At 43.2% G+C, this 27,287-nt stretch overlaps 1 protein-coding gene and 1 long non-coding RNA gene across 3 annotated transcripts in view; one reads left to right on the forward strand and one right to left on the reverse strand.

Annotated features, from left to right (window-relative positions):
- The window catches only part of LOC119187743 (Hig-anchoring scaffold protein), a 632,807-nt gene that overhangs the window by 109,937 nt on the left and 495,583 nt on the right, over nucleotides 1–27,287 (forward strand). The window lies entirely within an intron of this gene.
- Nucleotides 21,558–26,145, reverse strand: LOC142776030 (uncharacterized). Its single transcript, XR_012887244.1, has 2 exons — nucleotides 25,959–26,145; nucleotides 21,558–22,807 (listed from the first exon to the last, which is right to left on the reverse strand). It is a non-coding gene; the product is annotated as an uncharacterized LOC142776030 (long non-coding RNA).

Below are 27,287 nucleotides of genomic sequence, written 5' to 3' on the forward strand. Positions count from 1 at the left end.
TCCCTGAATTAAGGTGGACCAACGGGTTCTGTGTAGAAGCGCGCAATTGCACTGGAATGGAAAGAAATAAAGGAATCGTTGGTTTAAACCGACCACATCAAAATAACACGCGTGGCAGTATTATACTTCGCGTTTACCCTATGCTGGAGACATTTAGAGTTTTATTGAAAGAAATATTTTTTTCGGGTGTATTTAAGAACGTCACCCTGGGGGAAATCGTGTCAATGGTTCATGCCTTTCGGTGATCTATGAGGAGGAGAAACTGGAAATTACCCTGTATCTGATAAGAAAATCGTATTACTGCCCAACTATTCCATGCAGCCCGAAGAATTCCGGAAATGCCTATGCAATTACCCATACGCTTAGCATCTCTGGCGTCCACCGATACCATGTATGGAAACAAAGGGATTCATGAGCGGAGGCTTGTCTGTAGCGGCTGCTGTGTAACGCGTCCACGCGCTGCCTTTCACGGTATGCTGGCTGTAGCGAAGCAGTCGTGCCTCAACTTATCGCAAAAACGAAACAATTGAATATCTGCGCTACCAGTTTGCACTAGGACGTATCGTTATCGTAGGTAATTTTTTATTGCACACTTATTTCTTTATAGCCATTCATCTCACCAGATGGATGGCCTAACAACCGGGTGGACTATTCTTTCTGGTTGTGTCGACATAAAAAGGTTTACGCATTTCAAAGTGATAGCTGCGTGCACTGAACGGGTGCCATGGTTATCGAAGGCGTCGTACATATCGTCGAATTTTTTATGCGGTATTCATGCTCACGTGACATCATTCCCGGCTGAGACTTCTAGTCACACCATATCGTGGCATCGTCGACATGCACCCGAACCAAAGCGACGCTTTTACTGCTCTCTGATGCCACGCTGCCAGGTCCTTCAGCAGACATTTGTATTCGGCACGGACATCCAATCTAAAACGCCGGTCCTTGCACCCGTATTTTGCTTTGCCATGCCAAACGCCATCGCACTTTTTACGCCATCAGCTGTTTTTCTACATCGAGAGGTTCTACTTCTTTTGTTTATGACCTCGCAACTGCATCCGGATTATCACCTATGCTTGCTGCCAGTCTGTTTATGCCCTAATGCACTGTGGATTCGCAACATTAACGTGCGGTGAATCGCTAGGTCGTATCATCCCGCAGACCCGTTTCACAATCTTGTGACTTACGGCGGCACGCCCTGTTATGAGCTCGACGCCGTCACCTGTCTCGTGCAGCGGACGTAATGCTTGTCGGCGTCATCGCCATTTCATGCGTTATTGAAGCCACCATGGACACCGTTACGCCAATTCCATACAAGCAGTAAATCTCCGCTACTAATTATTTTCGGTCGTCTTCTGGTTTCCATCAAATAATTTGGGAACTACGGTGAGTGTTATTCACAGCATTTACACTGGTTTCTACCCTCCGTTACCCAGAACCGACGTCCTAAATGACCGAAATAGATAGTACTCACACGATTATCGGGCACACAGCAATGCATGTAAAAACTCTTCTTTCTCCTGTTCATTACAATGAGATTATATGTATACGTTCAACTACCTTCGTGTCTGACTATACCGCAGTTATGGGGTCACTGCAGCTGATGCGACAGCGATTGTTAGAGGTTAAATTGACCATGAAATTTGTGTGTGGAAGGGCTGCTCAGTCGAGGAATGTTGATTCAGAGAGACATCTGAAGAAAGACAAAAACATTGTTGGTTGTATCTGTGACAATGTCTTGCATATAGCGCGTGCATTTTCCTGATTGTGTGGCCAAAGTAAAAGCACCGCACCATTGAGATGATTGCCATAAATGCAAACCTTGTAAACGTTCTTGTATACAATATATAGCGTGCATTGGGTCTTGCGTGTGCACTAAAACCTGTTTCATAAGCGCTCCTGAAGTAAAGAAAGAAATACATGCATTAAATTACGTGCTTCCTGTGGTGGGTGGTCAGAGTTCGAAATATTGTTTGTTTGGCAAAGACAATGTAATAATATTGAAATAATTATTCCTGAGTAAAGGGCAATATTAATCATAGCGTTGTAAGAAATTCAATTCACCGCGCGCTGGCCGGGCCTCGTCAAAGGAGTTTTAAGCTTTGTTCTTTCGACGCGCTGTTTGACCGTATAATGAGATATTCGCCCAAAGTATTTACATATGCGCGTTTTGCTCACGAAGCGAATTTCAAGTTATGAAAAGTGCATCACATTCAGCGCTCCTTTGTTTCGGAACCTCCCCAAGTATTTTTTATGAAGTTCCACGAGATTTTTCCGCTTATGATAAAAAGCAAAACAAAACAAAATTGTGCACCATAATGTAGAGCTGTTCGTGTGTATGTGTGTGTGTGGAATTGGCGGCTTTCAAAGCACTGAACACAAGATGGATATATTAGTTTTCTTCTAACCTCTCATGTGGTGCCTCGCTCTCCTGCCTGCAGGCAAGCTAAGGAAAGAAAGTGGATTGTCACCCTCTAAGAACGAAAAAAATGACTGTTCTTAATGCTCGCTTCAACAGGCACTCAAAGCAGTGAGTTTATTACGGTCTTCGCCTTATGCGTACGATAAAAACCCTAAAGTGTTTAGGCAGGAGTTTGCCCTTAGAGAAATACCTTATGAAAATTGATCCCGTACTTCAACCTACGCTTTTTAATTTAGTATTCAAACGTAACTCTCTTCACAGTGATTTAGACCTTGGCATACATTCAGAAGTAGGTAAACTTTACTATTTGCCATTATGTGGATCGTAATAGAAGAAATTGCCTGATTGTTAGCGATTCCTTCATAGGAGCTGCAATGGAAAAAAGTATAGTGTTCATTGGAGATAACTGCTCCTTTTCTCTTCTTTGAAGCACCCATGGTCACAATACGTTATTGTAACTTGCAATCAAGAAGAAGAAAACACACACACGCGCGCACACACACACACACACACACACACACACACACACGCACACGCGCGCACACACACACACACACACACACAGAGAGAGAGAGAGATACAAACGTGTGTGTCTTCTGGCTGACTTGACAGAGACTTGTGCCGTTTAAATCAGTTTAAAAGCAACCTGTGTTACAGTAATTATTATGGAGTCAATATTAGTAATTCGTGAAAGCCTTAGGTGCTTCATCATACACTGCCTTTAAAAATGCGGTGTGGGCACAGAAACTCAGGTGACCTTGCAGACGTGGTCCTAGCAAACACGCTTCAACCAAGAATCGTTATGATAATGACGCGTGACGAGCTGATGTTCAAGCGCAAACCCACTCCAATGTTGAAACTGCTCTGAAAAAAAAACGCCACATACGTGTGTCATGTCGTGTGAGACGTCACGGTAAAGAGATGTAATATTGCTTAGCAAAAGCGTAGAATGGCAACCGGTGTTACATCATGTGAACATTTGCAACGTAAATAAAAAATTATGTGGAGGAGACGTGATTGCTCGTATGACACAACAGTTATCTAACAGGGCACCACAACTGAGAACTCCAGAATAATCCTAATATTTCAATTGTGGGCTTATTACAAGCCATGACCATGATACAATTATGAGGCATGCCATCGTGGGAGACTACAAATTGATTTTGACCACGAGGATTTCTTCGATGTGCTTCTAAATCTAAGTATACAATTATTGCATCATTCAAGCACCCAATAAAAATACGCTACCGTAACATGGAGAACCTGTGTCCCAGAACTTAGCAACGCAGCACCATATGCACTAAGCTACCACGGCGGGTTGAGGTATAATCCTGCAAGATGTAGGAGTAGGGATAGCCTTGATAATTATTGTATATGCCCTGTTATCAGAAGCTGAACAAACAGATAAGACCCGACCAAAGCCCGCTTTCAATATGCTTTGGTATTTTCCTCGTGTGTTCACATTGTGTACTAAAGCACCGCGACGTATGTTGACACAAAATTTGTCACCTTGTAAATACTGAAGAAAAGAAAAGCGTGAAGATAATTAAACACGCAAACATAAAATGAACTTCAGTAGACGAAGAGAAAAGGGAGCGGCAAGCACCACTTGATGCTCAAAATTTCAGTGACTCACCCCCGTATTCACAAACGTTCTTGATTCGACTTTCACCCATCACTTAACAGAGTTGCACACTGTGCAGCTGCTCGGCTGAAAATGACGCTGCGCTACTCAACAATAGCAGCAAATTATCCCTGATATGTAGTGACTTTCCCTGCCTAGAGATGGCGCTCCCATAAGCTTTCTCAAGTGAAGGTGGAGCGTGGAGTGAAGGGGCGTTCTAGAATACGGGGGTTAGTATTTTCACTACACGAGGGCAGAAAGTTGGCGACGACGAAAGCAGAAGCGGCGAGAAGGCAGAAATTCTTCGTTTTGCTACGCTGATTCCCGTTGTAAGAACGAAAGGAAAGAGAAAGAAGGAAAGAAACATACATGAGCTGCTTCGTTTTTTTTTATTGTTGACACGGATTGGGGGTTACGTGTAACTTCTGAGCTACACAATTATGCAGCCTTGCACTGAAAGCACGGCAACAATGCGATGTTGCAGACAGCGCGGCGCTGAGATTCGACTGCGCCCCTCGACTCGAGTGGCGAGGTTTCCGGGCCGTTTGGCTGTCGTCATTTCTTCCACCTAGTGATCTTAAAGAAGCATTGCCCCATCTCTCTCTTTCTCCTCAGCGGATTCCCTTTTCACGCTGCCGCCACTGTGGAACAAACTTTCATTTCGTTCAGTCAGACCTCGTAGGCGCCGTCATGTCGTTCTCGCTTTTTCTTCGCCTTCGTGGCCTTTCATTTACCAAAGTTTATTCGTGGCACAGGCAGAGGTGTTCAAGGGAAGAGAATAGCTCCCGGGAAAGAATATGGCGCCCTATAGACGACCTGGTCTCTCACTGCCCCCACGAGCATTTGTCGCGGGCAGGAAAGCGCGCTCGGGTCGCTTTCGCCAAACGCACGCCGCCGCACAGCTGGGTGAGTCGAGGATAGGCGGAGGAGAAGAGATGTTGGCTCTCTTCTCATCGGCGTTTGCAACTTCGTCGTTCTTGCTTGCCGCTTGCCGGCTCAGAAAGCTTGATTGGCAGAGAAGGCGAGGAAAAAAAGTAACATAAGGGCCAATCCTTGGGGGAAAAGGAAAATAGGACCCAACTATTGCACCGACCGGAAGTGCTCTCCTACACGTGAGACCCGCACGGTGTGGGTTTCATAACACCGGCGTCATGCTTGCTGTTTACGTTTAGCGTCTGTGTTTGACAAAGCGAGATGAAAGTGAGAATCGAAGTTTCTTGCTGCCCCCGGTAGGCAGCTGGGTTATACGGGACCGAGTCTCACCTATCGCGATCCCGCCAGGGTTCAAGCGGAGCAATCACGCGCGCTCGGCCAGAGGTTTCTTGGAGCCATACGACGCACTTCCGTCCCTGAGTACTGAGTGAGAGGGTTCTGTATGTAAGCTCACTGTTGGTGTTGAGAACTCAGGTCAGAGGCACCTACGTATGCCGGAAAACGCCGCCTTCTGTGGACGAAGCTCCTCTTAGTCTAACTTTTTCCTGAGTCAGTCGTAACCGGCAACAGTGTAATAAATGGCGCAGTCTCATCACCCTTTTTTTATCGTTTCCTAGATGGTGTTGGTTTATAGAAGTGTGTGCAATAGGACGCATGGACCGACCGACCGACCGACCGACCGACCGACCGACCGACCGACCGACCGACCGACCGACCGACCGACCGACCGACCGACCGACCGACCGACCGACCGACCGACCGACCGACCGACCGACCGACCGACGGACGGACGGACGGACGGACGGACGCATCGATCCACTCTTCATCCCTTCCGTGGGTGTGCTGGGATTTTTTTCGATAAGCTACAGGAAGGGCCATATGTATGATTTTGAGCTGATGGAACTGGATGCGCAGCGATCCATTAAGATCATGTTGGGATTTGCTCAAACAGGGTGGAGGTGTGAGCAAAGAGGATTACATGTGTGCGTGGCACCGACTCGTGATGTCAAGCTGACGATCATGGACTGTGGCCCAAGAGCGCACTAAACCAGCAAACTGACATTTGTTGTCTCTGTGTGCGTGGTAACAAATGTAGAAACAAATAAAAAAATGTGCATGTTGATAAATGGGGAAATGAGAGAGCCGCAAAACCACTATTCATTTAAACATCAACTATTGCATGCAGAGCAAACCAAATCCAGCGCTACGCAGTTTTACTTGAATGCAACCAATTATAATATCGTTAAAAAGTTTACAAATAAAGTAACAAAGCTCTTCAAATCGAAATCTTACGGAATTTTCAGTGACTGCTTTGAAAGCGGTAAGAATAAAACAATCAGGCGAAAGGTATACGCATGGTAGAGAAGGCGAAGCGAGATGCTAACATCCTCTCTACTGCACTACTCGAAGGTGGGCTAATGAAGGTTGGATTGAAGACGTAGATAGAGAAGAAAAGTTAGTGTTACTGCCAGGTGCACGTTTTCTTCTCTCAGAGGAGGATAAATTCACTTCTCTCCTATTCCAAATTTGGGTCGTGGGGACAGTGTCTTACCGAAAATAAGAAATGAAAATACGTGTTTTTCAAAACCTTCAGCAAATGCCTCCCCCCCCCCCCCCCCGCTCCTCAAGTAGAAAATTCTTGGCTACGAACCTGCTTGGTAGCTATTGAACTGTGGTCTGATGTCTTCTCTTTTATCAGTCAGCTGTGGTCTCAAATACCAGCTGTTCGCATGCGTAAGACTGACTGTGGTATTCGCACTTACTTGAGCATAAGGCGTTGGGAAATTTACCGATGCGCAACAGTGAACTACCTGAATTCACGCAGCATTAACTGAATTTGCCGCAGTGATATCAGGCAACATATTCCGGAAAACTGAATAAGTGATAATATTTGTTTGCTTCAAAAGGAGTTGGTTGCACGACGGGTGTTCGACGAATAACCGATGTTATAGTTTCAAGAGCTTTGCAGAATCCTGTCCGGTGGAGTTTCGCCCGTACGGAGAATAGTGGCATATTGTTTCGAAATCCCGAATGTAGCACAGTTAAGTTCTGGTAGCGACACAACACTTACCTTGTAATTGTTGTATACTGATGTGAAAGTTTTAATTGTTCACTTTCTGCAGTAACTCTTCACTTCTACTAACAAATACGTATACTACTCTAGTTCTAACTGCATCTATATCCTGCCCAACGCCCCAGTGCATGATTATCGCACAGCCGTCCCAACTGTTGTGCTTTCGGCATACGCCTACAGTTTGTGCGCCTTTCTATTCCAGGCATTGAGGAAGTGTCACCAGGTGTGCTAAAACTTGCTACAGTGTTGCTATTGAGCACAGCCCACAGTGACTACTTGGTTGTTTAGGACGATAAATTCATGGCTCTGACATCTTAGGCAGTTTTAGTGTATGTTGCATATAAACTTATTGAAATTCAGGGTATGAAATAACAGAGACAACGACAGGATAGGCCTACAGTCTTGCGTGTGGTATACTTAAGTACGTCATTACAAAGCAACCGAATAGTGGTTTATGGTGTTTTCAACGCAGATTTTTGGCGTGAGCTCGCTCTCTGCACATTACGGCGTAGATACACAAAAAAATGTTGCACACATGAGAGGAACTCACCATTCGGTAGCTGCGTGAACAACACGCCATCTTTCTACAATGGCGCCCGAATTGGTGCAACTACAGAGAACTAGTGAGTAGAGGCACAGGCGCTCAATTTACCTGAGTCAGCCTTCATTGCGTAGTTATTTCGATCTCAAGAGAGATGCAGTGCGAAAATTTACACTAGAGCGAGATCAGCGGGAGTAATTTTGGTCGAAACCACAAACCACAGGGCTTGCCAATGGCATCACCTATTAGAACTCCACTTTCCACCCAGCATATCATGGCATCTCGAAACTCTTGTTCTGTTAGGATGAGTTTTTGCACTGCTGTGGTTAATTGTCACTCGTAAATCTAGGCAACAAGAAAAAAAGCAGAAACTTCGACACAATGTCCTAGGTTTTTTTTTTTGTTTGTGGAATTCTATTCGATAGCCATAAATATTTAGAAGACTATTTCTTGGTTCAACTTCCCCTCCATTTCTTTTTTAAACCAAGAACTGCTCATTATTTTATTCCTAACAAGTGATTCACACAGACTGATGCAGCCCTTACATTCACCCATCAGGGCAAACGTAATAGATGAAAACGCCACGTTAACTCAATTTCAAAAAAAAAAAATCGTGACGCACAAGAGCTGTAACATTAGTTCTAGCTAGTACTTGCGCGGTGTCATTGTTGAGGTCGCTGTGGCATTTCCGATGAACATAAGGTGTCAAACCTTCATTCTCGCAAGATGATGCTCATACGGTGAAAGTAGTTTCCTTTAGTCTAAAATGAGATTTGAGCATATTTGTAAAACGGTCATGCTCCTGGCCTGGCTTCCTCCACCCCTTCTCTCCTTTCATAGTAATAAGGGCTGCAGCGCGAGCACGAATGTGCTAGAAGAAACAGACAAAGTCGAGGTACGGAAGGCAAAAGAGGACAACACAAACAAAGAGCCTTCCGTACCTCGACTTTGTCTGTTTCTTCTAGCACATTCGTGCTCGCGCTGCAGCCCTTATTACTATGAATTCAAACCAACTAGCCCAAATCGCCATTCTTCTCTCCTTTCTTTCTTTCTTTCTTTCTTTCTTTCTTTCTTTCTTTCTTTCTTTCTTTCTTTCTTTCTTTCTTTCTTTCTTTCTTTCTTTCTTTCTTTCTTTCTTTTTTCTTTCTTTCTTTCTTTTTTCTTTATCAAATTCTAATTCGCAGCCTTTCGAAAAAATTTGTTGCTTCTGAACTTACATGCGCCTTTTTATTCTTCATAGCTAGCATATTTTATTGAAGTACCTCTGTAGTTTCTTGCTTTTTCAGTGTACGCCATTGTTTGTATTATTAGGGCAGTGCTGATAGTTGCGTAAACGTTCTAGCTGTTGCAATCCTGTACTGAAGATCAATCAAGGAACTATTTGTGCGCGCGTATACTTGAATAATTATTGTTAAAAAGCTTTATTTTGTCTTTGCGTTCTTTCGTAGCAATTTTCCCCGTGTGTACAATAGCCCAACTTGAAGAAAACTGCAAAAAATTGCAAAGTCACGTTAGGAACGGCAAGTAGCTCGAAACAGGCGGCGCACACCTCAATCAGAAAGCACGCGCGAAATTAGCCTACACAGAACGGGCGTGGACTAACCACTGTCCCAATTCTTCCTGCGTAGTGTGTCACCAGTGCACTTCTTTCGTAAACGCGGCCGTCACTGCTTGCAAAGTCACCTTTTTCCTCTCCCGAATTACGAGTCTGAGAAGCACACTTGCAGGAGAAACCACGCTACGTGGAGGCGGGGACCTTGAGGGCACGTCAAATTTAAGATCGTCGCGCCATCTCGCCACTGATAGCAAAAACGCGCTAACGTTTTGAAGTTCTGAAGACTGCAAAAGAATGTATAGTGTATATAATAGGCTTGACATTAGCACTCCGGGAAACTTGTGCCTTGTGGCGTAGTGGTTAGCGCCATGCGCTAAGTATCGAGAGGTTGCTGGTTCAATACCGCGCGACAAATGTTTGCCATCTAACTTTTACTTTGGAAGTTCTTACTATATATTTTTAAACATCGCTTCCGTGACGGAAGTACTTCAGGGGAGCGGTGGTGGACCCCGGCATAGGACACTTTCATGTTAAAAAAACATTTATTGCGTGGTTTAATTAGCGAGACTAGATTTTTTTCTTTTTACTTTTTCAATAGCTATTTACTTAGGAATGCAGTGATTATTCCGCTATTGCGTCATGAAGAGTTGTTACAAACCAGAGCTGCAGGATATACGCTTATAAGTTAACATTTTGAATATTTTTGTTAGTTCCAGCGCAGTTTAACGTAAAAAAATGATGCAAGTGTGAAAATATTACGCGTACTTTATCTTTATATAACCATTTCAAGTGAGCTGAGCACCTTGTATAATCACTGCACGTATAACCGGGTGTCTCGTATTAGCTTCAACCGCTTCAGCACCGTTCAGCGCAAATTATGGAGCCCTGAAGATATGTGCATATATTTCTCATCCCACGTTATCTGCGTGCGAAGACGTGAGATTATGTTAAAAAGCAAACTGATAAGCAATCCTGGCTTTGCCGACTTCTTAGAGATATCGCACAGAATACAGAAAAGAACATCATCTAATATTTCTCTCTGTGTGGCCAAGCCACGCTATAGTCGCACATTTGTTTAGCCTTAAGAATGGGTTGGTTACCTTGCGTGTTGAACACGATACTCTATTTAAATTCGAATGTGTCAATTAAGCTAAATGCAATTCAGTCGGCGGGGCTCAATTGTGGTGACCGTTAGCCCAAAGACTCTTTCTTATTTCCGGCCTATACAAAAACACAGCACAAAGAACAATATACCTAGACTGTGTAGCCTAAAAGCCCGTACGAAGCCTCATTGAAAGCGTTATTTACGTAAGAGGAGCTTAGAAAGCTCCACTTGATTGGGTAGGCTTGTTCACAATTTAGCCGCACTCAAGGAATACTCAGTGGGAGAGGTGCATTGTCTTAGAGTCTGCTAATTGTGCCTATCCGCCGGCTCTTCAGACCTGTCTAATCAGCGCGTGCTTAAACGGGCAGGGCACTTAGTGGGCTCTCATGAAATATCCGCCTTCCACATCTCCAAGCAGAATGAATGGTTGCTGGCATGATTTAATTAGGACACAAATGCATGCCTAAATGGGTGGTATAGAGCCGTCTTCCACATTCATCTTGGGAATTCCCTTGAGTATACACTTGGCGCGTTATCTGAGTCACTTGGCGACAGAGTAGAGATTCTACAAAATTTGAATTTGCCTTGATTTTAGCTAACATGCAATGGTAGTCTACGTAGTTTGGCCCTTTCCACGCCGAAATTCGCTACGTATATTTCGTCCTATTTTTGGGTTAATGGTGTGTTTCAATAAGGTAGAGCACGCCACGTGTCCAGAATCTACAAGCTCTAATGCAGAAATAGAAACACTTCGGTTTTCTCTTAAGGTTCACCATGATGAATGACGTATATGCTTTTGCGACTTAATTTTGCTTGAGTCTCGTCTCATAGCGTTCTTTTTCCGTGCTGGCTCATCGAAGCTTCCCGTACACGTCTCCCTCGAATGCGTGAATTCTGCAACTTTCAATCGAAGTATGGTTTAAAAAAAAGTGCGAGAAATATTAGCTGGCATAGGTGGGTTAAGGCTTCTCTGTAAGGGGGACGGGACGGGAAGTTTCACCACAGCCCCCACCCCATCCTCCCAGTTTGATTGATTGATATGCGGGGTTTAACGTCCCAAAACCGCCATATGATCATGAGAGACGCCGTAGTGGAGGGCTCCGGTAATTTCGACCACCTGGGGTTCTTTCGCATGCACTCAAATCTGAGCACACAGCAATAATGGCGTTTTTTCGTGGTTGTTAAACACGTGTTGATTATCAATATGATTAGGTTTGTTTCATACCTTGTTTGCTCTGATGCGCAGACGCCTTTGGTTGTCCACGTGACTGGATCAAATGCTTGATATATGTGCTTGTATCTTTCAATAATGTTTAGTTGCGAGTTCAGCGCGGTGTCGTCTCTTCCTCGGTCTTTGTCTATATTTTTGCGCTGTTTTTACTTCCCAAGTCTGAGCACACAGGCCTACAACATTTCCGACTTCATCGGAAATGCAGCCGCTGCAGCCGGGATTCGATCCCGCGACCTGCGGGTCAGCAGCCGAGTACCTTAGCCACTAGACCACCACGGTGGGGCCCTCCCACTTCGTCGAGGTAAAAAAAGTGTCACAGTGGATTCAAAAGTGAAAATTAGCTGATGGCGTTCTTCTCACCTTAGTGTGCCTTTGGTCCAAGGCTTTCCTGTCGTAAAGGGAGCTAGTAAACAGTTTTCGGAACGCAACACCAGGGCTCTTCGGCTACAAATTATTGTCAACGACATGCTCGGCCATGACCTCGCACTTTAAACCTACACGGTAGAGGTCTGGCGTGGTAAGGGCATGCGGTATACGCTTTGTGCACTCCTTCAATAATGAGGGAGGGGGGAGGGGAGCACATTTCTCCAATTGTCCGCACTCTTATGTCCGAGTGTGCACAGCGATGGATTACTACCTTAAAAGAAATCTGATATAACCTGAAACCAGAAGGCTCTCAAAGACAATAAAAGCAAGTTTGGACAAATCAATGTACTGCACCATATTGTATTGCATGCATGAATGAAGTGCTGTATACTGGTGGATCACACTACAGGGTAACATCTCTCTGCACAACAGTATTTCTTTGTGTGAATGTGTATCGATGGCCGCCTTAGGTTGCACGCTAGTACAGCATGGGGCTGTGTTAGAGCGCCCGGCTTGAGTCGGTGTCGGCAGCTCAGCTTAACCAACTAAAACAAACAAAATACTTCACTTAACAAAACACGTTTCGGGGCTAGTTGGGGATACATTCCTACTTAAAATATTGTAGTGCGGCATACGAAGAGGACAAGACTGTGAAGAACATGATAGGGCAGCGATGTCCTCTCATGTTCTTCCTGTCTTGTCCTCGTGAACTGTAGCGAGTGCTGCGATACTTTAAATGCAAAATGGGGCAGTTGATCAAGGTCTACACCACACGGGTTGTGTTTGTGTACGTAGCTTCCGGAATCGCTTCAAGGCTTGCAAGATACAGCTACACTCGAGTACATTATTATACATGAGTGTGCAGAGGTGTACACATTGCGTCTCTCATAATCATATGGTGGTTTTGGGACGTTAAACCCCACCTATCAGAGGTGTACACATTGTCTTTTTTTACTATATACATATTTAGAAGAATAAATGCAGCACAACTGTCTCAATCTCGCTACGTTGCTAAAGGAGACATTATTAGCAGTGCGTATCGTAGTTATAACTTGATATTGCCTTATTCAATCATATTTTAAAGCCTCGCCGTGGTTGTGTAGTGACTAAGGTACTCGGTTATGAACCCACAGGTAGCGGGATTGATTTCCAGCGGTGGTGGCTGCATTTTTGACGTAGGCGAAAAAGCTTTAGGCCCGTGTGCTTAGATCTGAGTGCACGTTAAAGAAGCCAAAGTAGTCAAAATTTACGGAGCCCTCCACTACGGTGTCTCTCATAATCATATGGTGTTTTCGGGACTTTAAACCCAGCATATCAATCAATCAATCAATCAGATATTGAAAAGTAAGTGTCTGTAAGCGAGCTTCGGTGATGTACGATGTCTGATACTACTTCTCTCATAGAGAAATGAGGCGTGGTAGTTATAGTTTGGCTTTAAAAACGCAGTGAGAAAAGTACATATAAAATGTTCTCTGGCTCTAACAAATTCACGAATGAACAAAGTAGGCTATTCGGAAAGAAAGTGACACCTAGATGTGAGGTTTACACCAAAATATTGCACCTGATACGATTCAATCTTGGGCTTAGGCTGTGTTGTAAAATCTGCGAACTTGGAATGCCTAAACTCGCCTATTTGGCATGAAACCTAATCCATTTTACTTATAATATAACTTTTACAAATATTTATTGTTATTCCGCGATACATCTTTGAGCACATTATTTAACTGAACTAGGCAGACAATGAAGTATGACACCATGCTTTGACGAAAAATTCTGGCCTCGGATGTCAGCTCTTGATGATAAAATATTTGCAAGTTTCGAAAGATCGATTGCGATTGAGAAGAATAAAGCATTTGAACTCGTCGAAAAATACAAAGTACCATGAGCTTAAGGATTATGTAGTGCCTTTTTAAAGATGGTAACTTCGCAAGCAGTACTAAGAATTAGGACCATGTTTAATGTTAAGTTATATATTACTGAAGTCTCGTTCCATTCTATTTTGCTATGCCACAGAATGTTATATACCATCGATTCGGTATGGAGCTTTCTTTTGCGTGCTATTGTAAAACAAACCACATGGACACAGGTTTTGATTTTTGTTAAGTATGCTTTCCACCCATAAGGTTTAATACTCTTCTCTTAAAACATGAAGTATCTCATGTATACCTATAAAAGTTCTCTTGTCGAATCAACAACAAGAAAGCGCACATTGCTCGTTCAAGGGAAAGGACAATTTTTCAGGAAAGTAATATTGGCCTTAGAGTAAATGGAGGTGAAGTTTTTTGTCTGAGCGCAGCATAAAGAGAAATGCGACGTCACCATATCCTGTGACCGCATTATCCTGTGACCACATTAGCATGTAACGTTCGTTCAAGTGTGGAAGTCTCTGAGGGGTCATTTTAAAGTATGCGTATATTTGAACTTCATTAAGATGTCATGCTGTTTGGCAACTCAAGAGGGAAAAAAAAATACATATGGAAACGCCAGTGAAACCACCCGTCAGAACGTATTTCCATAATTTGCACTTTGGCGCTTTTTCCATTAAAATGTGACTTCAGGAGGGCTGGTTATTGCGTCGCGGGCCACATGCACACCAAAACAAAGCAACAGACTCTCACTAATTCACACGCACAGTTGCTAGAGGGAGACAAATACAAAGGAACACACACACAGAGAGAGGGGGAGAGAGAGAGAGAGGGAGAGAGAGGGGAGTATGGCTGTGTTCTCGCTTATATTGCGTATTGAATGTTAAATTCTATAGCCCCGATTCGCACTCGTATATTGCAGTTCGGTATGGTCTGTTCAGAGGCACGAGGCGACTTGTTATCGCCGTTCATGCCACCGTAACTGTCGTCCCATTGTGGTAATTAGTTTCCGAGGCGCGTGCAAAGCATGTAATGGCCCCGAATGAATGAGTGGACGAAAACGAGAAAGGATGTTTCTGACGCCCACCTCTACCACACGTGCCCAGAATTGCGGATTCCGTGCCGAGTATTACTCTCGCTAATATGATTTCAATTGGCCGCGCATGCGCGTCGCATAACTCAATCGTGGAAACAGGATCAAAGCAGCGAGCTGAATTAGTGGATCTGTTTATCTGTTTTTGCTTCTGGTCGGAAAAGGAAGTAAAACAAGTACTTATTTCTACTGGGTGCGAGAAAAGATCGAGAATGTTTGATATTTACCCGCTATAGGCTCTGCAACTGACAGAACAGTCTTCACGAGCATTGCAGAACGCTCTGTTTGACTTGTGAGATAAGTGCATACCGAAAAAGTGGAATGTGGTTATAGGTGAGAAACTGCGGAGCGCGCCTGAAAAGCATGCAAGAAACTAATGTACTTCATTACATTTTCTTTTTGTTGTATGAGCAATACACGTAACAGAGCCGAATACGAGAGTCTCTGTTTTACAAAATCATAAATATAGAACTAATATTTTGATGCCACTTTAGCATCTTCGTCGTTGGGATGCGTGAGAACTAACAGAAATAAATGCCGAGGAAAGTATAGGAGATGTCATTCATTTGTAGTAATTGTGAAGCAAATATGAAGAAAGAAAGATGGACGAAAAGTGGCCGGGAACGAACTAGGGATCTACAAATAACGCATCCTGTATGATCTAAGAAGTAAGCTACCGCGGTGGTCAATCACCCCCGCCCACTTTATGGGGCATATACAAGGTATATTAGTGCATTTAAACTTGGGAGCATCAGTCAGCGCTGCTAATAGGCATGATGGTGAGTGTGGCACACTCATTTCCTGCCTGTTGGCGTCACATAGCACGGGATCTTATTGCGAGCTGACAGCTGACCAATAATCCCTCGCATACTAGCGAGATTTCTCAAGTCTGCCAGAACGAAACCTGATAAGCTTGTCAGTTCTAGCTTGTCAGTTGCTGGTCACTTCAAATCTGATACGCTTGTCAGTTCTCTGAAACGCTCGCTCGGCAGTGTTGAAAAAAGGGGAGGTGCGAGAAGTGCGCGTAGAAAGTGCACAAAAAATTTCGGTCGGCTTAGTGCCTTCTATATCGGCCGACGGAAAATATAGAACACGTAAAAAAAACTATAAAATTCCCAACAAAAGGCGTTTATAGATGGTAAAGGCTGACCTGTAGAACATCGTCGTCTACTGTCAAATTGCTTCATAGTCAGCATTGTTTCATTTGTACATAACGTGGTTGATGCTTCCGGTCAGGACGGTTTATCTTTTGAACACCCTTTTCATTTTTGTATTGGTTTGGGGATAGTAAATTCGCTCAATTTTGCTCAGCGTATTTCATGGAGGGGAGTGAAACGAGCAAACAGAGAGAGCGGCTTTTCGAGAGACGCGTTACCACAACACCGATCGCCAAGCCGGGTTTCTTGTCTCCCAACTAGAAAAATCCGTGTGTGTTCGGTGGCACTGGAAATGAAACCCAGCAGCGCCTTCTGCTTTGGAGGCAGGTGCATTAAGTTTTTACCACTGCTGCGTGGTCTCTCTTTTATTTGGGGGCCATTCACTTCAGGCAGCCGCAATCACGGCTACACGATAGCAGGAAACTTAAGTGCTGCGTACACCACACCTGTAGCGGCGTAACACCATACACAGTAAATTTTTTACACCCTTAAGGGTGTAAACTGGCTTGTCGCCAGAGCAACACCCTATGGGTGTTTTCAGATACACCCTACTGAAAGGGTGTTAGCTGAACACCCTACACGAAGGGTGTTCAGCAAAATGTTAGGGTGTTCAACACCCTTCTAAAAGGGTGTTGAAAGGGTTTGCGACCTTTGAGTAACGCGTTATTCGAAGGTCTCAGGTTTGGTTCCTGTCCATGGCAAGTTATCTTTTCACCCACATTTCTTTTTTCACATTTACATTACAATTCGGACTTATAACTTCCCCTATACTTTCCTTGGCAATATTGTCTGTTTGATCTCACTATATATATATATATATATATATATATATATATATATATATATATATATATATATATATATATATATATATGTGTGTGTGTGTGTGTGTGTGTGTGTATAAGCAAGCTTACTGAAATGCAATGTTATTCCTCAAAGCCTTCTTTGTAAAGCCGACTATAGAAATTTAGACTGCCTTTTATAGTTATACAATTAAATACAACTATTTAGTGTTAAATAGCATAAACATCTCGGGTATATCAATTGGTGGCTCAGTGAGTCGATACACCAAGGGTGCTTGGTATGCATACGTTTATGTAGACACACAAACACATTATATTGAAAACATTACCCGTAACAGTGCACACGTCTCATGCAGGATGCAGACATATACATATTTCAGCAACTTAATTTGCAGTTGCACTTGGTATCGCGAAACCATGCGAGTTCAGCCTCACCTAGTTCATTTCAAACTTTCTGATTATACAAAAATAACAGAGCTGCTTTGGTAGACATCATTTTCACTTATTGATAAATATCTTTTCCCACTTCCTAAAAGTAGACATATATTGGCATAAGATAAATATCAAGTACATGTACCACAACACAAATTTTCTCTCAACTGAAAGCAAACACACATATAATATTTCATACATACTACAGTTAGAGCAGTTTGCCGCCACTATTCGAACAGGTAAGGTCAGTGGCTGAAGAAAGATGATTAACAGATCAGCCCTCACCCCATGAAGCTTCACCACATATTAAAATTTCAAGTTTTATTTTTCAGCATCTTTCTAGGTAATAAAGACAGCATCCATTTCTCAAAAACACACTCTTCATAACAAAATCAAAATGAGAGCCGACAGGTGGAAATGCCTCAGATAGGCTGACCAAAGTTTCGATAGGAGAACCTATCTTCGTCAAAGGTGCCTAGCCTTCTCATCCTTGGCATATTAGTTTCAAGGGGGTTAGTAAAGACGTCATCTCCTGGTGGTGGCATGTGTCCCTGTTCGCAATCGTAGCCTGAAAAAAAAAAACTATAAAGCAGAGGAGTGCAGTCCTTGCTTCATTTCAAGTTGGGTGGTAGTGATTCAGAATGTTCTCAGAGGGTGGAGAAAAAAAAAGAAAAAAAAGGAAACACCCAAAGTAGGAGCAGTGTGCTGCCAATGGGTGGCCGCTACAGACACGAAAAAAGCAAAGAGCTTGAAAGTTCGAAGCCAGCAGACAGTCCCCGCGTTTGGCCATCACGAAGAGTTGCTGACGATATTGGCCTATGCTGTTCTCGAACATCTATAAATGGGACTCATAAAAAAGAGGTTACAAAAAGGGGCAAGAGAGAAGCAGGTGGCTACTTTTAAATGCCAAGATTTCAAAGGTAAGCGACACCAGATGTGTTTGGAAGACCACGTGTTTATTGGGGAAGGTCATTGGTTAAAATATGCTTTCACTATCCCCATAGGTGTCCCGCTCAACAGAATTGCCTCAAGAATTTGGCGGCATGTTGGCAGAGAAATAGGCAAGTTCGGAATGCAAAGGGAATAAGCAACTACAAGATAAACACAAAAGAAAAGAAAAAAAGAAAAAAAAAGGCGGATTGGTGGTAGGCGACACGCTAGCGTTAACAAACGAGGAAAGGAAAAAGAGACGCAGAGAAATTTGTGGCTTGGCAATGACTTAATGGTGCACAGTAGGAGTGTTTTTTGAAGCGACAAAAGAGGAAAGAAAGCTGTGGTTGAAAGGTTTTGGAAAATAAAAACTTCGTAGTTGTGTGTATATAGACACATGTATATCTATAATTAATGTTTTAAAAACTCAGAGTGAATATTATTATTACAATATGTAGGTTAGGAGTGATTCCATGTAATACCAGTTGTGTCTATTTGAAGGTTGAACGTTTCTAGTCCCTAAATATGGCCGCAATTATGCAATGGCTTTCAGCGATTCCAAATTACCACGTGCAACATTGATTCCTGATGGGTGTAGGGACATAAGTTTGTGTATAAATTATGATTTCATGTATTTATTCTCTCGTGGTGACCGGCAATTATTTTGTAGAACATAAAGCTTTGCTTTTTAGAAAGTGTGGTCCTGTTGGTAGAAGTGACCGGCTACTACTTTCGGTTAATTGTGCTTTGTGTCTGCACGGTGGCCGTTCAGTGTTAAGTGAATTGGCGGCCCACTTTCGCCTATATATATTGTTTTCTACAGCTGGCACACTCAGAAAAGTATATTAGGTTGTTTAAAAGTGCAGGTGAAGCTCTATGTGACCTTGTGAATGTAGTCAGATGCTGCGCTTTTTATGTTGGTAGCTGGCTGTATATATTTGCAGGGTGAGCACTTGGGCCGGCCACAGGGATCAGACGTCCTAGTCTAAGTTTGCATGAACAAGCATGTCTTTAAGTTAGCGTTGCAAATGCCACGTGCCACGCATTCCTATTTCCGCAAAACTTGAAGCAAACACTAGGACGTCTGGTCCCTGTGGCCGGCCCAGATGCTCCACCTGTAAAAATATATAGCTGGCTAACAACTTAAAAAGCACAGAATTTGACTACATTCACAAGGTCCCATCGATCTTCATCTGCACTTCGAACAACCTAATATACTGTCTTAAGTGCGCCACCTGCAGACAATATATAGGCAAAACTGGGCAGCCAATTCACGTAAGACTGAACGGCCACTGTGCAGACACAAAACACAAGTTACCAAAAGCAGTAGCCAGTCACTTCAACCAACAGGGCCACAATTTCGACCAAGCAAAGCTTTATGTTCTACAAATTTCTGCTCACCATGAGAGAGGAAATACATGGAATGATAATTGATACACAAATGTAAGCCCCTACACCGATCACGAATCAATGTAGCACGTCGCCATTCGGAATCGCTGAAAGCCATAGCATAATTACGACAGCATTTAGAAATCAGAAAGGTTCAACCTTCAAATAGACATAACCGGTATTACATGGAATCGCTCCTATATTACAAGTTGTACTATTGATGTTCTCTCAAAAATTTTTTAAATTATAAATATAGATATACATGTGTCTATATACACACAACTACGACGTTTTTATTTGCCAGAACTTTTCAACTACAGCTTTCTTTCTTCTTTTGTTGCTTCAAAAAACACTACTACCGTGCACCATTAAGTCATTGCCAAGCCACAAATTTCTCTGCGTCTTTTTTCCTTTCCTCGTCTGTTAACGCTAGCGTGTCATCTACCTCCAACCCGCCTTTTTAAATTTTTTCCTTTCTTTCTGCGTTTCTCTCGTTAATGCTTATTTCCTTTGCATTCTGAATTTCTCTCTTTCTCTGCCAACATGCCGCCAAATTCTTGAGGCAATTCTGTTGAGCGGGCCACCTACGGGGATAGTGAAAGCATATTTTAACCAATGACTTTCCCTATTAAACACATTCTCTTCCAAACACATCTGGTGTCGCTTACCTTTGAAATCTTAGCATTTAAAGGTAGCCGCCTGCTTCTCTCTCGCGCCTTTTCGTAACCGCTTTCTTACGAGTCCCATTCATAGATGTTCGAGAACAGCGTAGGCCTTTGTCGTTGGCAACCCTTTGTGATGGCCTAACGCGGGAACCCCGTCTGCTGGCTTCGAAGTTTCAAGCTCTTTGCTTTTTTCGCGTCTGTAGCGGCAGCACACTGCTCCTACTTTGCGTGTTTCCTCTTTTTTGCTTCCATTTTTTTCTCTACCCTCCGAGAACAATGTGAATTGCTACCAGTCAACTTGAAATTAAGTGAGGGCTGCACTTGTTTGCTTTCCAGTTTTTTTTTCTTTTCCGGGGGCAATTGCCAACAAAGACACGCACCACCACCAGGAGATGACGTCCCTACTAACTCCCTTAAAGCTAACATGCCAAGGATGAGAAGAAAAGGCACTTTTGACGAACATAAGTCCTCCTATCGAAACATCAGCCAGCCTATCTGAGGAACTTCCACTGTTCACCCAGACTATCCCACTCTTCGCAACAGTTTTTTCTGATCCTAAGGCAGTTTTCAAGGCATTCGAAACACTATGGGCTGTTTATATAAGCTCTGCACACACAATTTAGCCATCTGATGTACAATGTGCAAAGTATATCAGAGTGACTTGTTGGGCTTTACACTCTTACAGAGTATAAAAGAAGGAAAATTGGTAACTTCATATCTAACTCAGAATACATGGAACAATCATTACCTCTTGCAAAAGATAAGGAATGTAATAAGCATCAGCACACAATTCGCAGAGCTGCTCAGAAATGCATCTTGATAAAATAGTTAAATATTGCAGTAAATTATGAATGCAAAAACACAACACCAGTGCACTAGTGGAGATGCCTGGTTGGCACCAAACTGCTGTACTTAAGATGCATCTTAGAAGCAAGACCACAGCCCACAACTAATATACGCTTCAAGTAACCCTTGACTGCTAAACTGAAGGCCACAAAATCAAACCATGGCTGTGGTGGCTGCAATTTCGATTAAGGAGGAAATGCATGACACCTGTCTGCTTAGACATGGATGCATTTAAAGAACCCCGGGTGGTCAAAATATCTGAAACCCTCTACTCCAGTGTCCCTGATAATTATATCATGGTTTTAACACGTTAACCTCGGTAAATATTATTCTCATCACACTTGACATGAAATAAAGCAAGCAGATATTACTATGTAGTTGAAAAAATTCACCATTCAACCCCCCGATCCAAGGACTCACGTTACAATATTCTAGTATGCCTTCTATCAGTTATCATTAACAATGTTAAACATGAGTATGTATCACTGTAATATATCTGACATGGTTTGGTATTGGCAAAGTTAGGTACGATGAAGTATGACGGTGGGAAAACACTTGATTGTACTTATGAATTGAACTTCCCAAAGGCAATGAAATAACTACAGTGACAAAAATATATTAAAATAGAATATTCAGTGAAGGTTACACTGAAGATAAAATCATTATTGTGCTACTTTTTATCACAACACAAAAAGTGTTTTTAAATGGCCAATTGCACATAAGGCATCAATTAACATCACATGCAAGTCTGGCGAGCAACACACTCAGTAGATCTTGGAAAAAACAAAATATCCAATAAAGAGCTCAGTAAGCAGCACTGACACATTCTTAAATGCACTGCCTAGTTACATTGAATTTTAGCCTGAAGAACAGAAAAACACCTTGGCAGATTGTGTCCAGGGGGATACAAAGTAATAAAATAATGCTGTCATCTGGCCTATCAACCAAAAATATTGAAATTTTGAAAATTTAGTAACGCAAATAAGCAGGTATGTTTGCATTAAAAAGTTGGAGGCAGTCGTGTTTCTACACAGTCCCACTTGGAAAACTTTTCTGATTATGTTTATGCTCCTAGATATCCCGTTTGAAAGTTTAATTTTGCTTTTCATGATTACGCATGCAAGGCAGTGAGGTTCAGCAAAATATCACTCCATAGCGGAACGAGCAGTCAGTTCTTGCTATCGCCAGCGAATAGCAAGAGTAACCATTTTAATGTTTGCCCATGCCTTCCACCGACGGTCAGATTAAATGCATGAAATCAGAGTCTGTGCTAGTGCTCACTGTCCTGCACACATAATAATGCAAGCCGTAACTAAATTTCTAGCAGGATATCTGAGCACAGGCATGCTAGAATTCTTACAAGTGATAATATGTAGAAATGTGACTGGCTAAAATATTTAACACATACATGATCTCCTGCTGTGGTCACTATTAAGTTGATTAATAAAACTTAATGGCACCGCTGACAGTGATAATTATTGTCTCACATTGCATCCTCCTGGATACATAGCTATTAGCAGAGGTGGCTTTACATACATAACTTACAGTGCTGACTTCTCTTTTAAGGAAAAACAAAAGGGTTAACATTGAACACCCTGAACCTTTGTGCTCCTTGAATACAGCTACCAGGTGGCTGTCTGCAGCTCGCTTTTCAGAAGAAATAGAAGCCATGCGCCACTGATGTGCACCAGCAGTCAAATTTTCCACGAGCCAGCCTTGATGATGGGCTAGTCCAGACGTCTCCTACACTCTCTTCTTACGACGAGCATGTATAGACTGCGAGAGAAACAAAAAAACAATTTACTGATGTGTCTGTTAGCGAAGCAGAATTTGAAACTCAATTTAGAATGATCTGGAACGTTGTGTTTTAAAAGAGTAGGGTGTACGAAAACTAGACATGCTACAACAAAAACATCCTCAGTGTTTCTGGCGAACATAGCTGCAACCTTACGAAAGAATATGCATTTTTCACATGACAGATGTGTCTCAAAACATACTTGAATAGCGCTCTGGCATAGTGCGTATAGATGCCAATTCATTAATAAGGCAGCGCGTTCTTGACGGTATGCGCTTTGATCAAGTATCCATTGGAGGTAACACATAAAGTTATATTACGAATTTTAGTTTGAACACAACTAATGTAACTTTCTTTCAGCTGCCTACATTAGGACGATTATGCCGATAACATATAAAATCGGTTTCACTAAATTACTATTGTCAACTGCTAAATTATGGCTGTTAATTCAATGATTCCAGGTGGCTAAAAAGGCAGTGCCCCTCACTCATCCCTAACATACCCCTCATTACAGGCTGTCTAATAAATAATGGGAAAGAATGTGGAAATGCTAATACAACGCACCCATCTTGAGCTAAATACCATCCTAATAAAGCATGCAGGCTTCTGCAACGATCTCTAGTAACAAGAATACTGGAAGGCATGGGTCACGATTTAGCAATACACAATAAACGTTTGACGAGACTGATTTCTGAAGTTGTGCAATTGCGTCAATGCCAACAGCTTGGAAACATGCAGTCTATATTCATGATTGTCAGATGAACATACTGTCCAATTTTCCATTTTCACAGCAACACGTGCATGCCTTATGTATGCATACTATGATGTATAACATTATTGCAAGTTTTGAGCGTTAAATGATATATTCGTTTCTCCAAACACCACAGATCCCTTCTATAAGTGTAGCGCATGCCTATAGAATTTACTGAAGCTTGTCATCTGATGTGAAGACAAAACAACATGCTGACCCTAATTGAAAGCATGACGTTTTGCCCCCCCCCCCCCACACAAAAGCCCTATTCACAAGTGACAAAGACTGTGCTTTTTTTCGTGGCCAGTGTGTGGTTTTTTCAATGTTTTCATGTGTGTTTCTGACCAGATCGGCATAAGCTTGTAATCTGTTAATAAATGCCATTGGAGGTGATGGTCTAAACTGTTCTTACTGTTCGTACAAGTAAAATTGCTTAGCCCCGCCGCGGTGGTCTAGTGGCTAAGGTACTCGGCTGCTAACCCGCAGGTCGCGGGTTCGAATCCCGGCTGCGGCGGCTGCATTTCCGATGGAGGCGGAAATGTTGTAGGCCCGTGTGCTCAGATTTGGGTGCACGATAAAGAACCCCAGGTGGTCGAAATTTCCGGAGCCCTCCACTACGGCGTCTCTCATAATCATATGGTGGTTTTGGGACGTTAAACCCCACATATCAATCAGTAAAATTGCTTAGCAAAGTTTGAACACAAAGTTTGGGCGAGGCACATACAATATTTAACAAACCAACACAAAATAATGAAATCTAAGCATGGCGAAAACAAGCTGAATAAAATAAAATGTGCTCTACCGCATGAACTACTGATCGAATTAGGGCTCGCACAGTTAAGCTACAGTTATTCGGCCCTAATAAGCCATGAAAATTTTGTTCGGAAATACAGTTCAAGTTTAACGAACGGCTCAAAATTCATGGGTTTCGAACGCATCAGACAACCTACGTTGCGAATGTATAACGTAAGCTCCGATTTGACTAAACGGGCTGCATAAACACCTAAGCGTACATACGTGCAAGCCTTGCGAGCCGTACCTAAGACGAGGCAGCATGCTGCACGCGAACTCGAATAACACGGTAGTTCAAAGATGCGTGCCGGCGTGGAAGCATACACCGGCATACGTACGGCTACCCGCAGCATTTTCTGATAGCAGTTTAAAAAAAATTGCCCGCAGCTTCCCTCGGGGGAACACTGAGGAGGATGCGGAGCATATAATTGGTTAACGGGGTGTTAAAGTGCGACTTACTTGGGTCGATGGCTAAATTGGTTAACGTGGTTGTGAAATGGGGTATTAAATTGCGACATACTTGGGTCGATGGCTAAATTGGTTAACGTGGTTGTAGGAGGGGGTGTTAAATGAGTGAACACGTACACACGTATGCGAAAGGGCGGCGCTGGTCGAAGGGACGTCGATCATTGTGTTTGTGGATTCGTTGGAATTCATTTCACCGCGACCTTGGACGTCGACGCGCCGTACAAACCAACCGACGAGCGGCAACTGAGCGAGCGAGCGCCGACCTTGAGTATATATACAGTGCGACGGCGCATGCACTGTCAGCTGTTGAATGTTCTCGAAGCGCGACGGTGCATGCGCGTCCACTGGAGAATCAGGAGAATTGTAGATGTCGAACGCGGTGTGTAGAGGAGGAAGGGTGCACAGATGGTGGAGGAGTGAAGCGCGCGCGGTGTGTAGAGGAGGAAGGGATGCACAAATGGTGGAAGAAGGAGGAGACGGCACGACGGCGCATGCGCGCGCGTCAGCTGTCGAATGTTCGAGAAGCGGTGCGGACGGTGCGGACGGCGCACTACAAGGCGCGAGTATAAGATGCTTCCGCATCTAAAAAGGGCGTACAACATATGAAACTTTTCAAACTGCTTTGGACGTACAACATATGAACCCGTTGACTCCTGTAGCACACAATATGAACAGGTATGCAAAAAAAAAAATCCTCAAGTTAAGAGATCCAAACATACGCGCCCTAGGCGTAATCAACGCTTACAGCTAACAAACGCCGTCTTCACCCAACAATTATTTAACCAAAATATTGGTCCATCGCGAGCAGGTCTCCCTGCCAACACCACTGCCGACAGAGGCGAGCGCCGTCACAACTCGCACAAACCTGCCGCCAAATTCCCAATGCGCACGCACGCGCCATGTGCTTCACACACCGAAGCATGCTTGAATCGAAAGAAAAAGCTCGCCCACGCTTGACTTCCCCGAAAAACGCCTTCATCCTGATGAAACGACACACACAAACAGGTTCGCTGCGTTAAAAAACTTCGCTTATCGCCCACATGTAACGAAAAACGTAGCGTGGCGTCGTTATCACGCTCTCGGTGTTGACAAAGCGCCGACAGCAGGAATGTGGTACGTACCTGGCGAGTGTTCCAAAATGCGACGCCACACGTCCTCGCTTGAGTAGAGTTCATCTTCGTAATAGGCAGCACCGGTAGAACACAAAACACGAACGCAGCGCGCAAGCACACCTCAAAAAAACGAGAAAAAACGATGCAGAACCGACAAGCTGCAGTGCCCAACCAGCACGCCCAAACATGTATTACAGCTCCGGTTACAGCTCCGCAGACGTACAATGGCGCGATAAAATGATTTAGTAATGCGTTTAAGTATAAAAAATGAACGGAAATATATATAACATAAAAACGAAGGTGGCAAAATAATTTTATCTTTACAAAAAAACGAAGTTGACGTATGACTTTAGCGCGCGCGCGCGAAGTTTGAAACGCTTGCAGGTACAATGCATTTTTAACAAATGAACAACAGCGGTAATAATCACCTAAAACACTCATGTTCTTGAATTCAAAATGTACTATTGTTGACGCACACATTTACACACAAAATTTTATTGCAATGATTGATGGTGCCTATGCATAGGCGTGCCCACCACGGGGGAAGGGGGGCGGGGGCGGCCCTTGGTCACTTAGGGGGCAATGTAAATCCCTATAGGTACATAGAGAAATAGAGAGGTGGCACTGTAACTCGACGTAAGTTTTTTTACTCGACGGGGGTTGCAGTGCCCCCTGCTGATCACCTCATACACCCCCCCCCCCCCCCGATGGGATGTCAAACAGAGTAGATAGCAAATACAAATTTTACAACGTGGGTCGCAGTGTCCCACAACATATATATATATATATATATATATATATATATATATATATATATATATATATATATATATATATATATATATATATGTGTGTGTGTGTGGGGGGGGGGGGCGAGAGGCGTGTCTCTCTCTCCTCTCGTACCCTTCTCCCCTTCGCTTCGCAAAGGCGCTGCGTGCACTGACCGCGCCATTCTCTGACCTTTATTTCTTCACCTAAAGAACCACTTCCCGTGCTCCCGCATTGTTGCAGAAGGTAGTGCATTGTTTTCTTTTTCGACCAAGCACGTCTCGTCTTCGATAATCTTGTGAAAACAACTTGCACTCGAACGGCTTATGACCGAGCAAGGGTTTTTTGTAATAAATTCAAGCTTTTTTTCTCAATTGCTTCTACACATGAATATGTGCTGTCCGTAGATCGTGACAGTAGCCCATTCATTTATTCACATATAAAGTGGACGATATAAAGCGGCAAAGCATGTCGAATCATACAGTGCGAGGAGAAGTTAGTCTCTTTTACATTTTCTCAATTATTCTTAGTGTTCTGTAAAATTTGTCAATGCCTCAATCATTTCCTTGA

The sequence above is a fragment of the Rhipicephalus microplus genome, chromosome X, assembly GCF_043290135.1.
Source record: "Rhipicephalus microplus isolate Deutch F79 chromosome X, USDA_Rmic, whole genome shotgun sequence".
Taxonomy (NCBI): Eukaryota; Metazoa; Arthropoda; class Arachnida; order Ixodida; family Ixodidae; genus Rhipicephalus; species Rhipicephalus microplus.